This window comes from Arachis ipaensis, chromosome B10, assembly GCF_000816755.2.
Source record: "Arachis ipaensis cultivar K30076 chromosome B10, Araip1.1, whole genome shotgun sequence".
In the NCBI taxonomy this organism is placed as follows: Eukaryota; Viridiplantae; Streptophyta; class Magnoliopsida; order Fabales; family Fabaceae; genus Arachis; species Arachis ipaensis.
In genome coordinates, this window is record NC_029794.2 from 48684772 (window position 1) to 48698375 (window position 13604).

Below are 13604 nucleotides of genomic sequence, written 5' to 3' on the forward strand. Positions count from 1 at the left end.
ATATATAGAAAATTTAAAAAAATAAAAAAATAATGAGAGACCTAAGGCTACACTTATATAGAGTAGCTATGGTTATACAGAAAATTAAAAAAAAATAATAATAAGGGACCTAGGGCTACACTTATATAGAGTAGCTATGGTATACAATGTGGCTACGCTTTACAAGTGATGCAGTAGCGTTGAAAAGCGTAGCCTATTCTGGAAGAACGAAAGCTGAAAAGCGTAGCCTTTGGTCATGGACAGCATCACTTGAAAAGCATAGCCTATTCCCAAACGCCAAAAGCGTAGCCCTTGGTGCAGAAAAGTGTAGCCTTTGAGAATAGGCAACGACCGAATAGGAATCACCCCAAAAAGCGTAGCCGTAGCCCAAAAAAGCGTAGCCGTAGTCAAACGAGACCTAAGGCTACACTTATATACAGTAGCTATAGTATACAAAAAAAAAAAGAGGGACCTAAGGCTACGCTTATAAAAAGTAGCTATGGTATACAATGTGGCTACGCTTTACAAGTGATGCAGTAGCGTTGAAAAGCGTAGCCTATTCTGGAAGAACGAAAGCTGAAAAGCGTAGCCTTTGGTCATGGACAGCATCACTTGAAAAGCATAGCCTATTCCCAAACGCCAAAAGCGTAGCCCTTGGTGCAGAAAAGTGTAGCCTTTGAGAATAGGCAACGACCGAATAGGAATCACCCCAAAAAGCGTAGCCGTAGCCCAAAAAAGCGTAGCCGTAGTCTAAGGCATCATTTTTTTCACTTTTGGCTACACTTTTCAAGTGTACCTGAATGGGTATTTTTCTTGTAGTGATGAAGCACCAAGGGATACAGAAGCTGCAAATCGCGCCCATCCTATTCCCTTTCCAAAACTTGCAAGGAAACCCAGAAAGCAGATGGAACTTGATCCCAAAATGGTAGAAATATTCAAAAAGGTCGAGGTAACTGTTCCCCTTTTTGATGTTATTCAGCAGGTACCTAAATATGCGAAGTTTCTAAAAGATTAGTGCATACATAAAGATAAAATTAATGAATTAGAAACTATTCCTTTAGGTAGTTCTATATCTGCTTTAATGGGAGGTATACCTGAAAAATGTAGTGATCCAGGTCCATGTATGGTTAACTGTACCATCGAAGGTGTGATATTTTTTGACTGTATGTGTGATTTAGGAGCATGTGTTAGTATAATGCCTTTGTCTATATATGATACTTTGAGAATCCCTCCCTTAAAAAGGTCGGCAGCTCGTTTTGTGTTAGCAGATAAAAGCATTATTACAGTAGTTGGAATTGCTGAAGATGTATTAATGAGCATTAAGGGGCTCACATTTCCCATTGATTTCTACATCCTGGAAATGCCCCCCTAATGACTCAGGAAGACCATCATCAATCCTACTTGGAAGACCATTTCTGAAGACTTCAAAGTTCAAGCTGGATGCATTCTCAAGAACTTACTCCTTTGAGATAGATGGCTGAACAGTGAGTTTCAGTTTAAATGAAGCTATGAAGCATCCTCCAGAAGATCATTCTATCTTCCAGTGCGACATTATTGATGAAACTGTAGCTGAAGTTCACCAAGAAGAAATGGAAGAGAAGCACATGGAGCAAGGTCCATGTGTGGGGACACTTTCTGAAAACAATGAAGACCCTTTACCATTATCACTAGCCCCGAGTGATTCAGAGCCTAGCTATGAGCAGAAATTAGAATTAAAGCCCCTCCTTCCACACCTCAAGTATGCTTACCTTAAGGACAAGCAGAAGTTTTCAGTTATCATTGCAAAGGAACTTACCTCTCAACAAGAAGAGCAACTACTCAGTGTGCTAAGAAAACATAAGAAAGCAATCGGATGGAGCTTGACGGATATAGTAGGCATCAGCTCCCAAATTTGTGAGCATAGAATATTCTTAGAAGAGGGAGCAAAGCCTGTCCGTCAACCTTAAAAAAGATTGAATCCCACCATCTTAGAAGTTGTCAAGAAAGAAGTGACCTGGCTACTTGAAGCAGATATCATCTACCCCATCTCAGACAGTGAATAGGTCAGCCCAGTACAAGTAGTACCCAAGAAGTCTGGAGTCACAACCGTAAGAAATGAGCATGAAGAGCTCCTAACAACTAGAGTGCAGAATTCATGGAGAGTTTGCATTGACTATAGGCGTCTCAACCAAGCCACTCGCAAGGATCATTACCCCTTGCCATTTATTGATCAAATGCTTGATCGCCTGTCAAGTAAATCTCATTATTGTTTTTTAGATGGTTATACATGATACTTTCAAATTCATATAGCTCATGAAGATCAGGAGAAGACCACTTTTACATGTCCCTTTGGAACATATGCTTATAAAAGAATGCCTTTTGTCTTGTGTAATGCACTTGCTACTTTCCAAAGATGCATGATGAGTGTCTTTTCAGATCTTATTGAGAACTGTATGGAAGTTTTTATGGATGATTTTAGCGTATATGGTGATTCAGTTAGCCTTTGCTTGGACAGTTTATCTATAGTGTTAGATAGATGTGTTAGTATAAACCTTGTATTAAATTTTGAAAAATGTCACTTTATGGTAAAACAAGGAATTGTACTAGGACATGTGGTGTCTAATACTGGAATTTCTGTAGATCTAGCAAAGGTGGATGTTATTTCTAGTTTATCTTACCCCTCCTCCGTGAGGGAAGTCCGTTCGTTCCTTGGCCACGCAGGTTTTTACAGGAGATTTATTAAGGACTTCAGTAAGGTAGCACTGCCCTTATCCAGATTGCTGCAGAAAGATATTGAGTTCGAGTTCAGTGAGAGATGTATGCAGGCATTTGATAAGCTGAAGATCGCTCTGACTCAAGCCCCAATTGTGAGAGGACCAGACTGGAGCCAGCCATTCAAAATTATGTGTGATGCTTCCAACCATGCAGTAGGAGCAGCACTGGCTCAGCGCGAAGGTAAGGATCCTTTTGTAATCGCTTATGCATCTAAAACTTTAGATGCTGCTCAATCTAATTACACTACTACTGAAAAAGAGCTTTTAGCTATTGTTTTTTCTCTGGATAAATTCTGAGCTTATTTACTTGGTACTAAGGTAGTAGTGTACTCAGATCATGCAGCTCTAAAATACTTATTAGCTAAAAAGGAATCCAAACCAAGGCTAATACGTTGGATACTGCTGCTACAAGAATTTGATTTAGAAATTAAAGATAGGAGTGGTAACCAAAATTTAGTAGCAGACCACTTGAGTCGCCTTGAGCACATTAAGGATGAATCCACTCCTATAAACGATAATTTCCCATTTGATAGCTTACATGCAGTATCTGAAGTAGTTCCTTAGTATGCACCTGTAGCTAATTATCTAGTTAGCCATATTTTTCCTCCAAATTTCACTAAGCATCAAAGAGACAAGCTGAAAAGTGAGTCAGAATATTTTATATGGGATGATCCATATTTATGGAGGTGTGGTGCTGATCAGGTAATTAGACGGTGTGTGCCTCAATCAGAATTCCAGTCCATTTTAGAGGCTTGCCACTCATCTGAGAGTGGAGGACATTTTGGCCCTCAAAGAATAGCTAGAAAAATTCTAGACTGTGGATTCTAGTGGCCTACTCTTTTTAAAGACACTGTTGAATTTTGTAAATCTTGTTTTTCATGCCAAAGGTTTGGTAACATATCCAAGAGGGATGAGATGCCTCAACAGATTATGCTTTTCTGTGAAATTTTTTATGTTTGGGGCATTGACTTCATGGGTCTATTTCCAAATTCCAATGGTTACCTATATATACTGTTAGCTGTAGATTATGTTTCTAAATGGGTGGAAGAAATTTCTACCCGTACTGATGATGCTAACACTGTTGTTTCCTTTGTTAGAAACCATATTATCTGTCGCTTTGGATTACCACGAGCAATCGTGAGCGATCAAGGCACCCATTTTTGTAACAGGAGACTAACAGGATTATTGTAGAAGCATGGGATAATTCACAAAGTAGCAATAGCTTATCATCCTCAGACCAATGGACAAGCAGAAGTCTCTAACAGAGAGATAAAATATATTCTAGAAAATATAGTAAAACCTCACAGGAAGGACTAGAGTGCCAGGCTACAAGATGCACTCTGGGCATATAGAACAGCGTACAAGACACCCATTGGGATGAGCCCATTCCGCCTGGTATACGGAAAAGCTTGCCACCTTCCAGTAGAGGTGGAACACAAGGCTTTCTAGGCTATGAAGGAGTGCAACATGAATCTTGAAAAAGCTGGTGCTGAAAGAAAACTACAACTAGCAGAACTGGAGAATCTTCGCCTAGAAGCATATGACAACTCCAGGAGATACAAAGAAAAGATGAAGGTTGTCCATGACAAGCATATAAAAAGGAGAGAATTCAGACCAGGGGAGTTAGTTCTTCTTTATAACTCCAGACTGAGGCTTATGCCAGGTAAACTGAGATCAAGATGGGAAGGACCCTACAGAGTAGAAAAGGTAGAGCCATACGGAGTTTTCCACCTACGTCATCCTACTAGCTCCAAATTTCTGAAGGTCAATGGACATCGCCTGAAGCTTTATCATGGTGAAAAGATGAAGAATCACAAAGAACTCGAGGTTTTCCTCTTGTTTATTTTTTTATGATGTTAATGACTCATCTCATCACCCCTGCATATGGCTGCATATAGTTTGCATTAGCATTCTATATATCTTAAAAAAAAAAAAAAAAGCACGCACGCGACGTGGCAGCGTTGTTGACGCGTCCGCGTCACCAGTGCGATTTGAAGAAAAGAGAATGGGACAGAAAGTAATGCGAAAGCGTGGCTGGAGGCGTGCCTTAGGCACACCCATGCCCACGTGACCGCGTCAATGACGCGTCTGTGTCGTTTGGAAAATGGCCTCCCACGCGTCCGCGTCAACCACGCGAACGCGTGACCTTAAAATTCCACGTAAAAAAGGTATATGGCAGAGAGTTATGATGGAGTAAGGCTGGAATGGTGCTGGAAGCACCAGTCTTACCACGCGACCGCGTGCCCCACACGGTCGCGTCGTCCTCCAAAAATGGCCATCCACGCGATCGCGTCACCCAAATATTTTGGCAAAATGAGTTTGAGACAGAGAGTTGCGCGAACGCGTCGCTGTCCTTGCGCCATTCGCACAAATCAAGTCACACGACCGCGTGACCCACGCGTTCGCGTCACTTGAAAAACATCACACACCACGCGACTGCGTGACCCATGCATCTGCGTCACATGCGGCGCACAGAATATCCAGATCAGCCAAAATATCTTATCTTTTCTTCCCCAAATCCTAATTTTTCTTTTCCTTTATTATTTCTTTCTTCCCCCTTCTTCTTTCTCTACTCATTCTCACTTTTTACTTTCTCCTCCCTTATTTTTCATAACCATTATCAAGGTCCTTTTCTTTCTTTCTTTACTTTTTACTTTTCCTTTATTAATTTTACTTATGTTTTAATTTTTTTTTCTTTCCACCTTCATTATCTATATTTTCTCTTCTTTTCTTTTTCTTTTATTCCTTTAATTGGTGTTAAAAATTTAAATAGGTGATTATTATCTTTTATATTTTGCTTGTGAATTATTGTGGAATTGTTTGACAATTATATATCACTTTTCATAATGGTTGCTTGCATGTTCAATTTACTACTTTCCATGACATATTCAACATGCATGCCAAGTGTTTGTGAAAAAGGCCATATGGTATTGTGCATTATTTAATTTATTCTATTTTGCTACTTTAATGCCTGTTTTTCACAAAAATCATTGTATATTTTATTAATCAAATATAATTGCCAATACAAACAGGTTGCTAATTTGAATGACTTGGTAATCTAACTTGGACATTGAATGCTTGATCTATGCTACTCATGCCTTTGCCGGCATGCCAATAAACATCTTTCATTTAATTGCCATCACATGCACTTGCTATATTACCTAAGATGAACTTTTCACATGTAGTCTAGACCATGTGTTAACGACATCCTTCTTTCCCGTGCATTGATTATCACCCTTAATATTCACTCCCTTGCTTGAACCCTTAGCTTTACATGTACTTACCTCTTTCCTTTTTCAAGATGGCCACCAAGAAAGATAAAGAGAAAGCTACTCCCAAACCACCAGCAAGGAGAGGAACAAAAAGAGCATTAGTAAAAGAGCCTTCTTTAATAGCGGTTAAACCCTCAACAAAAAGAATCAAGAGGATCATCAAGGTTGATGAAAAAGAGAAAGCCTTCCCAACAAAGGACACTGCGCGGTTTACTAACCGCTACTGTGAGCAGATGTTCCCCATCTTGGCAGCAAGGGATTATAACAATGAGCACCTTCTCATCCTTCCTACCAACATTGCTAAACTTGTTGAGCCCCGTATTGAGCGAAGATAATGGGAATTCCTACGGAGACAGCCACAGCGGGTTAATCTATCATGGGTAGTAGAACTCTACTCCAATTTTCACATGCCAACCATGCAGTCTATCTATGTTCGTCAGAAGCAAGTTCCCATAACTGAAGAATCCATTCAACGAGCATTAGATCTTCCACCTGCTCCAGAAGGATTGGACGCATTCTAAGAAGCCACATTCAAGTGCCAGACATACCAATTTGACTGGGACGCCGTTCTCAGAGTTATCGCACAACCTGGAAGTTTATGGATCTACGGATACCATCGTTCCCAACCTAAGGGAATATCGACTTCAGCACTTACTTTTGAAGCTCGAGTATGGGCATAGATCATGTCTCATTACGTCTTTCTGAGCACTCACGAGTCCTCCTTCACTGCAGACATGGCTGTTTTACTCTGGTGTATCCTTACAGACCAGCACCTCAATTTACCAAGACACATTCGGCATGCTGTGGGACATGTACAAATTGCGGGCAACTTACCTTTCCCCGCCTTGGTTTCAGATCTCGTCTCAGCAGCCAGAGTCTCCTATAAAGCTGGGGATACCAAAGCCGTGATTCCACGAGAGGATCAATACGTCCCTAACGGGAAGTATATCAGACCTCCAGCAGCAACTATCAACCAAAACACAGAACTGGCAGAAGATATTCCTTCTTTTTCCACACCACAAGCACCTTCAACAAACCAACTACTCAACCAGATACTTGAGAGGTTAGTGATAAACCACTATTTTATGGTTTATATTGTGTTTAATTGTGTGGTTTTATCATGATCCTTACCCACTTATTCATTAAATTAGCATGAAATTATAATTCCTTCCTGAATTTATAACATGTTTGAAAACTGCTTCCTAGAGACTTTAATTATGTAATTTTAATTCTCTTTTATTACATTCGATGTCGTGATCTGTGTGTTGAGTGTTTCAAACTTTATAGAGCATGAACGAATTGGAGATTGGAAAGGAAGCTAGCAAAAATGGAAGGAACACAAGAATTTAAGGAGATAACCAGCAAGAAGTGACGCGGTCGCATGGCTCACGCGACCGTGCGAAGGAGAGCAAATCACAGTGACGCGGCCGCATGGCTCACGCGGCCGCGCGGATTGGAAAAGCTAAAGCGACGCGGTAGCGTGCACGACGCAAACGCGTGGCAAGGAAAAATCTGAATGACGCGTCCGCATGGATGACGCGATCGCGTGACATGTGCGATCTGCATAATCTGCAGAATTTGCTGGGGGCGATTTTGGACCTTATTTTGACCCAGTTTTCGGCCCGGAACAGCAGACTAAAGCCAGAGAATATGCAGAAACAAAAGACAACATTCATTCTACACAGTTTTCAGTTTTAGATCTAGTTTTACTCCTTTAGTTTTTTTTCTCTAGGTTTAAGAATTTTAATTTTCAATTGGTCTAAGCATTGGAACATTGAGAAGAGTTATTTCCTCATCAAGACTTCGTCATTCTAGTTCGTTTTCTTAACTTGATTTTATTCTTCCATGTACTTTGCTTTGTTCAATTTTGTCATTTGAATACTTTCATGATTATTTAGTACAAGGATTATTTCTTCCATTTTAATTTATTTTCCATTCCAATAATCATGTCTTCTTTTAATTCCCTTTCATGTGTTATGGATTTCTTATTTGCAATGAGTGAGTAGTTCCCTCACTTGATAGGGAGTTGATTGAAGGGAACTCTTGAGTTGGAAGGATTGAAAGAAAATTTGTAATTGGGTTAACTGTTGGATTGTTATCTAATCACTAACACCAATCCCTTTGAACTAGGTGGGTTGCAACTCGTCAACAGATCTAGCATTCCAACTTGTTTAACTTTCCTTTACCTAGTAAAGGATAACTAAACAGAACAACCATTAATTATAAATTAATCTTGAAATCATCCCATCAATGATAGAGATTCCAACTAATCAACTCCCAGTCAAGGCTTTTATTAATATTATTTGAATTTTCTCAATTTAATTTTCCACCTACTTAACTCAACTTCTTGGAACATCTGATTAATAAAATAGCACACCTTTCTGCAACTCGTTGGGAGACGACCTGGGACTTAAACTCCCAGTAATTTTTAAATTAAACTCTCTGTGACATATTTCTAAATTGATAGGCAGATTTTCGGTGAGTTAAGAACTATACTTGCAACGTAACTATTTTAATAATTTTTAATTCACCAACTTCTGTGTCTCATCAATTTTTGGCGCCGTTGCCGGGGAGTTGCAATAGAGTGCTAAAGTTATTAATTAGAATTTATTTATTTACATTTTATTTTATTTTGCTACTATGAGCTGCATGTTTCTTTCGTCAAATGACGCGTTCACTTCCTGATCCGCGCTTGCTAATATTCGATCTTGAAATTGAAAGGACTATTTCACGAATAAGGCAAGAACAGCGTCAGTTAGTCCGCTCTGAGGGCGGATCTGAAAGTGAACTTGAGGAAGAAACCAACCCCCGTTCTACTGATTCGGTTGTTTTACGTGCAGAAGACATGACAACTAGGAGAGTTACCATCCAGGAGGAAGGAGCCCCTGATTTTTCAATGCAACCGTTTTAAGCACATCATACAGCGGTAGCTACAGATTTTGAAATAAAGACCGCACTGCTAAATTTGATGCCCAAGTTTCATGGCCTACCTGCTCAAGAGCTTATCAAGCACTTGAGAGATTTCCAGGCAGCCTGTTCTACTGTCAGGCGTGATGGTACTGATGAAACTTCAATTTTGCTGAAAGCTTTCCTGTTTTCTCTTGAGGGAAAAGTAAGAGAGTGGTACTACACTCAACCTCTAGCAAATGTATCCAACTGGGATACACTCAGAAATGAGTTTTTGGAGAAATTCTTTCCATCTGAAGTTACTGATAAACTGAAGAAAGATATTTCCACAATTGTTCAGGATGACAATGAGACTCTCTTTGAATACTGGGAGCGCTTCAATAATCTTCTGGAAGCATGCCCCCACCACATGATTGACAAGATAGTGTTACTTAGCTATATCACATAGGGCATGAGGCCCCAAGATAAGACCACATTGGAAAGTGCTAGCAATGGGTCTATGAAGAAGTACAAGACCACTGATGAGGCTTGGCAATTGATCAGTGATTTAGCTGAATCTACTAAGAACCACAGACAAAAGCAAGGCCGTTCAAAAGCCGTTGCAGAAGTATCCTCTAGCAGAGAGACTGCGGCTCTAGCTCAGAGTATATGTGAGATGACCAACTTGCTGAAGCAAATGCAATTGAATCAACAACAAGCTCAGCAAGCTCAACCTCCTCCACCACAACAAAACCAACAACTGGTCCCGCAAAGAATTTGCGGAATCTGTGCTGATTATAGCCATTACACTGATGAATGCCCACAACTCCAACAAGAAGACAACACGGTGGCATCCACTCATAACTTCTATGACCGCCCCAACCAAGGGTACAATCAAAGTGGAAATAATAACCATGGATGGCAGGACAATTCTAACCAGAATTGGAGGGACAACAATAACAGAGGAGGCAGAGATAATCAGGAAAATCAGAGATGGAATAATAACAACAACAGGTAGCAGAATCAACCTTACAGAGCACCTCACCTGAGGCAAAACGAAGGACCACAGAACAATCAACAGCAGACCTCTCAATTTACTCATTCTTCTTTATCTCCTAATGAAGAGCTACTACAATCTTTTGAGCGAAGACAACAGACCATGGAAAGTAACATCATGAATAGTATTAATGCCAGTCTGAATGGTCTCACCTCTACTTTGCAAGCTCTTATGTCACAGATTGGATCACGCAAAATTCCAGTAACCAACCTTTAAGCTCCACTGGAATCCCCTCTCAACCATTACCCAATCCAAAGGGAGGCATTAATGCCATCACCCTAAGGTCTGAAACCACACTGCAGGAGAGGAATCCGGAGGAACCAAGCCCACCAGAACACACCTCAGCTGAAGAGGTAGTAGAAATAGAAGATGTTGAAGAGGAAGAGGACATACAGGACATAGCTGAAGAAGAAATAGCTCAACCACAGGAGGAAGCACCAAAAGGCGCAAACACCACAGAAAACACTACTCCTATTCCATTTTCACAACTTGCAAGGAAGCCCAGGAAGCAGCTGGAACCCGACCACAAACTGGTAGAAATATTCAAAAAGGTTGAGGTAACTGTTCCTCTTTTTGATGTTATTCAGCAGGTACCTAAATATGCAAAGTTTCTAAAAGACTTATGTATCCATAAAGACAAAATTAATGAATTAGAAACTATTCCTTTAGATAGTTCTATATCTGCTTTAATGGGAGGATTACCTGAAAAATGTAGTGATCCAGGTCCTTGTATAGTTAGCTGTACTATTGGTGGTGTAGTAATTTATGATTACATGTGTGATTTAGGAGCATGTGTCAGTATAATGCCTTTGTCTATATATGATATTTTGAGGCTCCCTCCCTTAAAAAGGTCGGCAGCTCATTTTGTGTTAGCAGATAAAAGCATTATTACAGTGGCTGGAGTTGCTGAAGATGTTTTGGTGAATATTAAAGGGCTTACATTTCCCACTGATTTTTATATCTTGGAGATGCCCCATAATGATTCAAATAAGCCATCATCAATCCTACTTGGAAGACCATTCCTGAAGACATCAAAATTCAAATTGGATGCCTTTTCAGGAACATACTCTTTTGAAATAGATGGCCGTATAGTAATCTTCAATCTGAATCGAGTCATTAACAACCCTCCAGAAGATTGTTCTATCTTTTAGTGTGATGTCATAGATGAAAGTGTAGCTGAAATTCATAAGGAAGAGTTAGAAGAGAGGCACACTGGACAAGGTTCAAGTATGGGGACCCTCTTAACTGACAATGAGGGCACTTCGTCATTTTCACAAGCTCCAGATAATCCAGAGCCTGCCCATGATCAAAAGTTAGAATTGAAACCCCTCCCTCCACATCTCAAATATGCTTATCTTGAAGATGAGCAAAGGTTTCCAGTTATCATTGCAAGGGAACTTACTTCTCAACAAGAAGAGCAGTTACTTGATGTGCTGAGAAAGCATAAGAAGGCAATTGGGTGGAGCTTGCCAGACATAGTAGGCATCAACCCTCAAGTATGTGAGCACAGAATATTTTTAGAAGAGGGAGCAAGACCTGTCCGTCAACCCCAAAGAAGATTGAATCCCACCATCTTGGAAGTTGTCAAAAAGGAAGTGACCAGACTATTGGAAGCCGGTATTATATATCCCATTTCAGACAGTGAATAGGTAAGCCCAGTACAAGTGGTGCCCAAGAAGTCTGGAGTCACTACAGTGAAGAATGAGCATGGAGAGCTCATAGCAACTAGAGTTCAGAATGCTTGGAGAGTCTGCATTGATTACAGGCGTCTCAACCAAGCTACCTGTAAGGATCACTACCCACTTCCATTCATTGATCAAATGCTGGATCGCCTGTCAGGTAAATCACATTATTGCTTTTTAGATGGTTACACAGGTTATTTCCAGATTCATATAGCTCCTGAGGATCAGGAAAAGACTACTTTTACATGTCCTTTTGGGACTTATGCTTACAAGAGAATGCCCTTTGGCTTGTGCAATGCACCAGCTATTTTCCAAAGGTGCATGATGAGTCTTTTCTCTGATCTTATTGAGGACTGTATGTAAGTTTTTATGGACAATTTTAGCATTTATGGTGATTCTTTTAGCCTTTGCTTAGATGGATTATCTAGAGTATTAGATAGATGTGTTAATACAAACCTTGTACTAAATTTCGAAAAATGTCACTTTATGGTAAAAATAAGGAATTGTATTAGGACATGTGGTATCTAATAATGGCATTTCTGTAGATCCAGCAAAGGTGAATGTTATTTCTAGTTTACCTTACCCCTCTTCTGTGAGGGAAGTCCGTTCGTTCCTTGGCCATGCAGGTTTTTATAGGAGATTTATTAAGGACTTTAGTAAGGTCGCACTTCCCTTATCCAGATTACTGCAGAAGGATATTGAGTTCGAGTTCAGTGAGGATTGCAAACAAGCGTTTGATAAGCTGAAGACTGCTCTGACTCAAGCTCCAATTGTAAGAGGACCAGACTGGAGCCAGCCGTTTGAAATCATGTGCAATGCTTCCAACCATGCAGTAGGAGCAGCGCTGGCTCAGCGTGAAGGTAAGGATCCTTTCGTTATTGTTTATGCGTCTAAGACTTTAAACACTGCCCAGTCCAACTATACTACTACTGACAAAGAGCTTCTTGCTATTGTTTTTGCTCTGGATAAATTCTGAGCTTATTTACTTGGTATTAGAGTAGTAGTGTATTCGGACCATGCAACTTTAAAGTATCTATTAGCTAAAAAGGAATCTAAACCAAGACTCATACATTGGATACTGCTGTTACAAGAATTTGATTTAGAAATAAAGGATAGGAGTGGTAATCAAAATTTAGTGGCAGACCACTTGAGTCGCCTTGAGCATATTAAGGATGATTCTACTCCTATAGATGATAATTTTTCTTTTGATAACCTGCAAGCAGTATCTGAGGTAGTCCCTTGGTATGCACCTGTTGCTAATTGTTTAGTTAGTCGCACATTTCCTCCAAATTTTTCTAAGCATCAAAGAGACAAGCTGAAAAGTGAGTCTAAATATTATATATGGGATGACCCATAGAGATGTGGCGCTGATCAAGTAATTAGACATTGTGTGCCTCAATCAGAATTCCAGTCCATTTTAGAGGCCTGTCACTCATCTGAGAGTGGAGGACATTTTGGTCCTCAAAGAACAGCCAGAAAGATCTTAGACTGTGGATTCTGGTGGCCTACTCTTTTTAGAGACGCTGCTGAGTTCTGTAAATCTTGTCTCCCATGCCAGAAGTTTGGTAATATATCCAGGAGGGATGAGATGCCTCAACAAATTATGCTTTTCTGTGAAATTTTTGATGTTTGGGGCATTGACTTCATGGGTCCATTTCCAAATTCTGATGGATATTTTTATATATTGTTAGCTATGGATTATGTTTCCAAATGGGTGGAAGCAATTCCTACCCGCACTGATGATGCTAACACTGTTGTTTCCTTTGTGAGAAACCATATTATATGTTGCTTTGGATCACCACGAGCAATCGTGAGCGGTCAAGGCACCCATTTTTGTAACAGGAGACTAACAGGATTAATGAAGAAGCATGGGATAATTCATAAAGTTGCAACAGCTTACCATCCCCAAACTCATGGGCAAGCCGAGGTGTCAAACAGAGAGATGAAGCGTATCTTGCAGAAGATAGTCAAACCT